This window comes from Colletes gigas, unplaced genomic scaffold (genome assembly GCF_013123115.1).
Source record: "Colletes gigas isolate AHSC1104 unplaced genomic scaffold, ASM1312311v1 Colletes_gigas_Sc00311, whole genome shotgun sequence".
In the NCBI taxonomy this organism is placed as follows: Eukaryota; Metazoa; Arthropoda; class Insecta; order Hymenoptera; family Colletidae; genus Colletes; species Colletes gigas.
In genome coordinates, this window is record NW_025106932.1 from 1 (window position 1) to 9,296 (window position 9,296).

At 34.3% G+C, this 9,296-nt stretch overlaps 1 pseudogene; it reads left to right on the forward strand.

Annotated features, from left to right (window-relative positions):
• The first annotated feature begins 7,079 nt into the window (after window positions 1-7,079).
• On the forward strand, window positions 7,080-8,866 carry LOC122404406 (annotated as a pseudogene).
• Window positions 8,867-9,296: the final 430 nt, after the last annotated feature.

The window sequence follows — 9,296 nt, forward strand, 5'->3', positions numbered from 1 at the left end:
TAACAACTCTCCTGCATTGCCGTTACCGCCGTTTAATATATCTTTTGCAAATAGTAATCGCACGGTTTTCCCCTCTCCTCGTCGCCGCGATCGATATACGCTCGATCGCTAAAATACACTCGCCTCGTATTTTATAACTACCGCGCACTCTCAGTTTCTCACGCGACTTTGGAGTTACTGAAGTTCGACTTATACAAATTTATAGCGTAAAATGGTACTCGATAAAGGGGAAATTTAATAATGAGGGTTAATAATTCATAGAAAATCGCTCCCCTTCCCCGTCGCGTAATTATTGGTGTTTGCAACGAGGAAAATAGGAAACGATGGTGTCATCCGTTGGACGAGCGGAGATGTTTGAAAAAGAAAAAACTCATTTTATTTGCGGACGTGGCATCTCGAAATCAGTGGCCACGTGATATCCCATTCAAGTTAAACGTTCGCCGATAATGACGAAGGTACAGGCGAAAGATTTATAGCAGTCAACTGTATACGCGCGTCTACGTGTGTGGAAGGGAACGAGCTCGTTAGTCAGGTTTGAGTTAGGTAGTCGATATGGACGTCAGACACAATGCGTTTCGTTGCCTAATTATACAGGCTGAAGCCCTTCAGGCTCGAAGCGGCGTCGTTTCAACTTCCGAAGCGGACCTCGTAACCCCGCGCTCATTTTATGCATTATTCAAGTCGGCGATGCCGGTAGGATCGCGCGGCGCGATGCAAAAATTAAATTTGCTGGATAGTTTCCTGTCGTGCCGTACATTATTGTTATTAATGTCTCACATTAATTATGGGCGAAAAAGATGGCGCTAAACATCCACCGAAGATGTTTCGCGCAGATTGCCGGAATGGCCACTACGTTACCGTAACTAACGAAATCATTTTGCAAACATTTATTTATTTAACCCCCTTATCAAGCTTCTACGAAAGCTTGCTTTCATATGTACTGCTTATCACGAAAGTGACTTAAAGTGGATTGAAAAACATTTTTCCATCGTAAATTAAAGGTGGGTGTTTTTCAAGCGAGTTATATCACTTTCAAGTTAATAGTATATTCTAGTTATGACCTATGATAATACGAAAATTATAAGTTAAGAATCCGTTGATAAAATATTTTATATGGAGCTTTTTTTCATCTTCCACTAGTATTTTTGATTATTCGTATCAGTTTTATCTAGTTACATGGTTATAAGAAAAAATGTATCGTGTCATACGATTTATAGTAAGTTGGATCTACTACAGTATTTTTCCAGTAATTTATAATGTTCAAAATGTCTGAATTACGAGAGGTAAAGGATTGGACTGTCCCTCTGATGGTGAGCGTGGGAGGTACCCGCCACAGTGAGTAAATCTGTGGCGCCATCTCTTGTCCACTTGCATAAATGGCTGCATCTGCGAGTGCATGGGGCAAGCAAAGATGAACGAAGACAAGACGACACAAAGGTGTTCGAAAGATAAGATGAACTTTGACACTACGTTCAACAACTTTTTAAACTCTAAATTGTCCATATTCACTACCAAGGACGCGTTTAAAACATTAACGAGGTCTTTTCTCATTTATTTTGAATCTGAATCTAATAAAGTGACAGATTGACGACTAAACTAACTCTTTTGCTCATAGCTTGCTTGCTTGAATACTGGTTGAACAATTTGTTAACAGATTCTAATTTATCTAAAATTGTATTAGCTATTCGCGAATAAAATTTGCCCAACTCTGGGCCCGTGCAATAAATTTCATATTATTGCAACGTTGAAAACGCTGTGCTAAACTTCAACTACGTATTTATCAACGTGTTCCAAATAAGGCAACCACCCCTCTACGAATACGCGAACCATGAATTCCACTGGTTTTCCAGTTCGACTTATCCGCGGCTATTGTTTCGCCAATGGTCGATGCACGGGATTTGAAAGGAAACTAGAAGCTGACACGCAAAATATAACGAGATTATCGATAGGCGGTTCTCGGGATTAGCAGGATTTCGAGCGGGCATCTGAGTAGTATGGATGGTGACTAGGAGAGAGATAGGAATCGTAATTTATATCGAGCCGATGTGTTCGACGTTTCCAATCGAAACGAACGAGTCGCAAACAGTTGGAGATATGTTCGTGCTAATAAATGACGGAAACTGCTTTCCAGGTACATCCTCATAAATATAGTAAACAACCGGCTCGAATTTATAAATCGTATCGTTCGATTCGACGGAGCACACGATACGCGTATGTATATATTTGTAGTGACGCGTTGCAATCTTGGGGAATATTTCTTTCTTTTTTTTTATCCTTCTACACCAGCCTCACGGAGATGCAGCATTTCGTTACGCCACTGTTTAATTTTATGATCTACACGAATATCATTAATGATATCGTTAAAGCAACCGCGTCGTAATAAGATGTATACTTTACGACGCTGCTTTTTATCCGATGCATACATTTTATCATCTAATATATATCATAATTAGTTTAACGAGCGGCAAAAAATGAAAAAGTTTGATCTAAGACTCCTTTTTATAGGAAACGATTTCCACCTGGCTGAGCGTTGCCGAGACAGGATTCCTACATTATAACTATTTATTAGAAGCCTACACTCTTTCTACGATAGATTCGGGTACAAAGTATGAGCACACCAACTATAACGAAGTTAATAAATGTTCGTAGAAAACGATGTAATTAGAAAATTACGTTTCTTTTTGAAATATCTCTTTTTGAACAGCGATAAATAATGTGAAAAGCTCGTACCAAGAAATATACTTTTCGTTTCTTATATTCTCTATATTCTTGTGGGCGTTGCCTCCCATGCTCGCCACCAGAGAAGTTGCGCTCTCACAAGCGCTCGACCGACCTCTCGGTTGCTATATGTTCAGCCACTCCTGGGAAATATTTTAATGGGAGATTCTAGAGGCCAAAGAACCGCCTGTACTGAAGTTTTTTTTCAAAATGCGCAGGCTTTCGGGGGTATGTCTACTGGCCAAAAATTTACTATATTGTGACCCCTGCAACCGAAAATATTTTTCCAGAATGATTTGAAATTTTTTTTTCGTCGAAAAATTTAGGCACCTATCCGATTTTTTCTCGATAGCGGGTAGGATTTGGGAGTATGTGTATTCACCAAAAATGATTGTAAATGAACCCCCGCAACCTAAAATAATTTTTTCAGAATGATTTGAAATGTTTTAATTTAATTCTTTAATAACTTTTTAACGAAACCTCAGTGAACAAATTGGTATTCTTGATTTTCGTCCTATTTTGGCCTCTAGAATCTCCCATTAAAATTTTTCCCAGGGGTGACCGAACCACCCTGTATTCAATCCTCGACCGACTTCCCAATATTCCAGTCATCTAGGCAGGGCCTGCTAGGAAGCCTTGCTGATGAGTCCCCTAGCAGGCCCGGACGAAACGCGCCTCTCTCCCCTTTCCTTTTCTGACCTTCTACGATAATTTCTCCGAGATCCTACCCGCAGCAAAGCAGCACCACATTCTCCTTTCTATGAATTTATTATTAATGTAAGAATTAAAAATTTGTGTTATGCGTCTTACTAACGTGCATCGATAAAAATAAGTCGAATTTCATTGGTAATCTAAAGTCAGAAAAGATTGCTTTTCTCCCTAAAAATTTAACATCGTTTGCTACAAAAATCCTTCCTTCGTTTTCATCCTGTAGTGGACTATATCTTTGGGTTGCACAGTGTATAGCGATTTAGCGAGCGGGCAAGTGTGGAAATTAACACATCGGTTCATTAAAATAAGTCAGAACGCGTACCTACTGCTAACAACCGACGGCTGGGTGAAAACTTCATAAGCGTTTCCTTTTCCTAAGAGAGACAGAATGAATTACGAGCCTATAATTTATCCCACATTATTGCGGGCTGCTGCTATAGAAACTCTGCACACGGTAAACATATGGTAATCAGGCGATTTGACTCATCAAGGCTCGGCTTTGTAAATGGCAGGGATGTCCTCGGTAATTTATGTGATGCACAAGCATGTAAGTGCGACCGGTGATCAAGCGAGCGCTCACCTCGATATGCTATCATTAAATTCAATGCAAACGCATTACTTATCTCCGCCTATGTTCGTAGCTGCGGGATTCGGCGGATGGGAGGGGAGGGAAGAGGGAGAAAAAAGAAAATAAATGGCCGAAAAAGGAAGAAAATAAGAACGAACCGATAAAATGTGCCTTTCACGCGTTGGACAATCACCTTTCCAAGCGCGCAAAAGTATCGCGGGCAACGAAACGTTCGATACGGTTTGATTGATTGCCAGTTATAAATATTCGGCGTCGTATACTCGCGATGAAAAATACTATCTGCAGGCAACACGCATTTCACAAAACTTTCTCCAATAAATTTTCTCTTTAGATCCGTACTGTGGAAGCTAACGTAAATTGGATTCTTGAGAAATCAAGATTCCGTGCATGATTGCTCGCGAAACATAAATCCAATTTGCAACAAAAGTATAGCCTGGCACAAGCGTTTCTTTCGTTCTATGTATTAAACGGTTCATCCTCGCTAAATCAACATAATACTTATCTACAAATATGAAAATAGATCGCGCAGATTTTCCAAAATAATTATTCGAGTATTTCATGCGGATACAACACGCTCATGAAGACGATTCAGCCATGCAAATAAACATTTGTTTGCGAACGAGTGAAATTATCTAACAAGCGAGCATATTATTTTAAAAGTTAAACTTGAGCAAAGTTAGGAAGACAAAGGGGAAAAGAAGATGCCATTTTATAAAAAAGCTAATAACAAACTAAAATTCAAATTGTGATCAATATTAAGTTTAGAAAAAAATTTGTTTGATAGTGCATGTAAAGAGTAACTAACACAGTAACATTGTTTACTGAATATTGTCACACATGTATACTTAATATGTATGTATAATAATATTACTGCAGACACGGATAAATTAATGTGGGAAAGTTAATAAATCATCCACTAAAGCAAACACTAATAAAGTCATAACTATACATTTTTACAACTTACAAATAACAATTTAATTTCATACAAAATTTTTACGAATAATGCACATCAATATTACCAAAGGACTACACTTTACTATATAAATTTAAAAAATTATAGAATAATTAGTTAATATTTAACCTATGGTTCGATTTATTAAATCAGAGGGAATATTTACTGTTTCTCTTGTGTAGTATTACTGACTATAGTTTTTACCATCAACTTCCTTATCGTATATAGGAACTATTTATACATACATGTATAACAAGTACATATAATACATGTATAGTAGAAACTAGACTTAAGTTTCCAACCAACTGGACCGAACATATGATATACTAAGGAAATATGCGATATCTACATCATAAAATTAATTTTTAAGAATTCATTGTTAAAGAATTTTATAAGAATGATCTTTCAATAATACAACTAATTGTTAAGAAATCATGTACGAACTTTAACGCAACAATAAGGAGAACTATATCTAATATATAATAATATTGTTAGTATCTAATTTCAATTGAAATCTTTGCAATATTGTTTCTTGAATATTGCCAAGGATATATGCTTGCTAATTCTAGTCAAAACATGCATAAATTAATGTGAGAAAATTAATAAATTATTACAGAAAGCAAATGCTAATAATGTCATAAATATTCGAATTTCCAGAACTTGCAAATAACAAAAAGAAAGAATACTGCCAATGGACCATACTATAGTATTAAACTGTAGAACACTTACCTTTGTCTGGCATTAAACCGTGTCTGGATTCCGATACTCCTTTCGTAGTTTAATTGTCTGTTATTCTGTCACGATCCTAACACAACACTCATCTTTCCGAGACTCATTTTGTTACACTCAGTATTCTATCTGCAACATAGCAAACAGTTCTATCAAATAATCGTTCAATTTGTACCAAGAAGGGGCAAAGTAAAATAACTACCAATACTTTGGCAAAAACTTTACCTTTAGAATCATAGTAATCGCATTTTCAGCTGACGTACTGAATCCAATTGCTAAAATTCATCTTCTCCTCCTTGTAAAAGGAAAATGCAAATACGGTATCGGTGCCGGTGTCAGTTCTGGTATCGTGCACGCAACTCTGTAAAAGAACCAGAAAATATCGTTGGCAGTTTGTTATTTTCCAAAAATAACACAAACGAACGCACGGACAAACTAATTATACCTATAATATCGAATGCAACCGATTTATTCAAGGCGATTCGCTTTGATATTTATTGCGTCTTCTGCCCTTCCTAAATTTCAAACGCACCACGCTAACGTTCCTCGTTTACAATTTCCGTTAACATTCCAACCGCAAGATGGTGTCGTTAGACATTCTTAAAATTCCAAGTGCGTATTTTAATTTCGTTCTCAAAAGAAACGTAGTTTTTGATCCCTAAATTGTTCTATTGTGTTCTAAATGGAAAAGGGAAGGATGGATTCTCTCGTTCTTTTACCCAGGTTCTTTTTTTTGAGCCTTTAGTTTCTAATATTCTAGTTTATTTATTTCACGTTTCTAGGATCCTACATCATCCAAGTCCTTTTCTTTCTTTGGTGATTAACGCAAAATGAATCTTTGATAATTAATATTATTAATATAAATTAGTTAAAGTAATTTCTAAACTTGTCATACGCGTGGAAAAAAAATGAAGGAAATAAAAATTCTGTCAGAGTCAGATACTCACAGACGATATGTCCCTAGCCTTGGGGGAAAACTTTAGGATACGATCATTCAGTTGCTTTATGAATAAGATATATCAACATGATACGTGGTAAATATATGTATAAAACCACATGAAAATGACACCCATTCAATGGCACAGTACATTACACATGTACATACTGATCGAATCATTTTTGACTCGCTATAATATCATAAACGAATTGTTTATAGTAATACTTTTATAAAATGTGGAATGTTAACGTTACTAATTAGAAAATTTTGGTCTTGTCCAAAAAATTTCATCAAAATAGTTTTTTTTTATATTAATAGTTTTTAGAATATAAATTATGTTTTAAACATGTACAATTCTGCAACATATTCTCTTGTAGGACTGTGTCCAATAGCAATAAACATTTGATTCTAGAATGGGAATCGACCATTGTTAGTCTTCATAGATGGCATTGTTGACTATATAAAAAATTATGTCGTTTACGGAACAAAGAGATCGAATGTCCTGATACACAGAAGCAACCCTCCCGTTACCTAATGTATCCGATAATATTTTAAGAAATGTAATAATCATTAATACACACATACGCATAATGAATAATCGTAGTGAAGTGATAATATGTGTCTGTCATGTTGTTATTTCAACATTTGATTAATAATGAAGAATTGCAAATTAGTTGCATAGTGATTGATAGCTCTAGAATATATTATAAAAATGTAGGTGCTTTTGCATAGACTTTGTCTATCCAGTATTTTAATTCTCGAACAAATTTTTCATAATAATTTCAACCGTTTATGTTTTCTAATAAAAATTGTCCTTTTTCTTTGAAATGCAATTTTGACAACTTTACTTTCGTTAATTAATAATTATAACTTAATTAGTCCTGTTATATTAATATAGAATTGTATAAAAATTATTGACTAATTGCTATTGTTTCCTTAATGTATATTTGTAGATGTTAGTCCTATACAGATAAAACATGAATGTATGGGAGTAGAAGATGTTAACTGTGGTAATAGAATTAATACTTCTGATAATACTAAGTATCCAATATCATTAATGAAGATGTTGACTATAATATAATCATTGCCACAATTTTGGGGTCATACACAGTTATCAAATGAGATACGACCAAAGAATGAAGTTCACAATCAACAATGTTTATTCCAAATGGAAGTGGGTTTTATAATTTAAATAAATATAATTTGTATGCATTTTACTTAAAAATTTTTAATGTTGTATTAGTTATTTCTGGTACTTTATTAAACAAATTATCATAGCACAATGTTTGTAAAAAGCTAATTACATGTACAATTATTTTAGGAAAATGGTCTTTAGCATACATGAAAGGTTGTATACAAAAATGGTATGTTATTCCAAGTTAATCAAGAGGGAGGTACGGATCACAACCAACTAAATCAACAATGTCATATAACACTACCCAAAAAACCGAACAGTCACAACTTTCTCAAGACATACAGCAATCAAAACTTGTAAATCAATACTGACAGCTTCAGAGCCAGCATCTTCAATAAAGTCAAACCGTCCTGGAAGACCACCTAAAAGTTCTTCCAAAACAAATGTAGGAAAAAAATTTAAATGCCAATGTGAGATATGCTTCAAAGAGTTTGGACATAAAAGTAATTTATTTATACATATGAGGACTCATAATGGAGAACGGCCTTACAAATGTAATCAATGCGATAAGTGTTTTACGCATAGTGGAATTTAGCTATTCATATGAGAACACATTCTGGTGAACGACCTTACGGGTGCCAAATATGTGGAAAAATGTTTAGTCACAGTGGAAATTTATCAACACACTTACGGACTCATTCAGGCATAAAACCTTATAAATGTAGTATATGTGGTAAGGAATTCAGGCACAGTGGAAATTATCGATACATAAAAGGATACATTCCGGAATTAAACCGTTTCAATGTAAAGTTTGTGGAAAGGATTTTTATCATAGTGGAAATTTAACAACTCACATGAAAAAACATAATGTAAATATTACACTAGCGTTAATCTATGTGAAAATAATGAAAGGCATGCAATGTGTGCTGCAGTGAATCTTAATGATACTGCATCTTTAATTCATTTAATAATTTACCATTGAGTCCAACTAATGATATGAAAGTGATGCCTAATACAAACAATATTGTTCCTATAAAAAATGAAAGAAATAATGAAGGATTAACAAGTGCAGTTGGAATATTGACATCAACATAAATGTATATACGTAATTTATACTTCAATAGTGATTCTGCTTATAAATTTACTTCAAATTTCATCAACAATCAAATAAAGGACTATAATGTATAAACATATATTTTTGGAATTATGTATAAGTTTACATTGGATAACAATAAATCTTCATACATGATATGTATGCAAAACACAATCTGTAATATGTGCAATTTCATGTAAATTAAGCTATTGTAATTTATTGTTATACTACAGGTATCATTATTGATAAATAGAAATAATTTTCTATTTAAATTTCTTGCTCTGCTTACTATTGTAATGCTCATCTTAATAAAGTGTTTTTACTAATATTTTTATTTTGTTGTAAATAATTTAACGTGATAAATAAATACATTTCATGTATAAAATATTTTAAGCAAGTTTTTTAATGTATAATATTGTTAAGGTTTGTTTT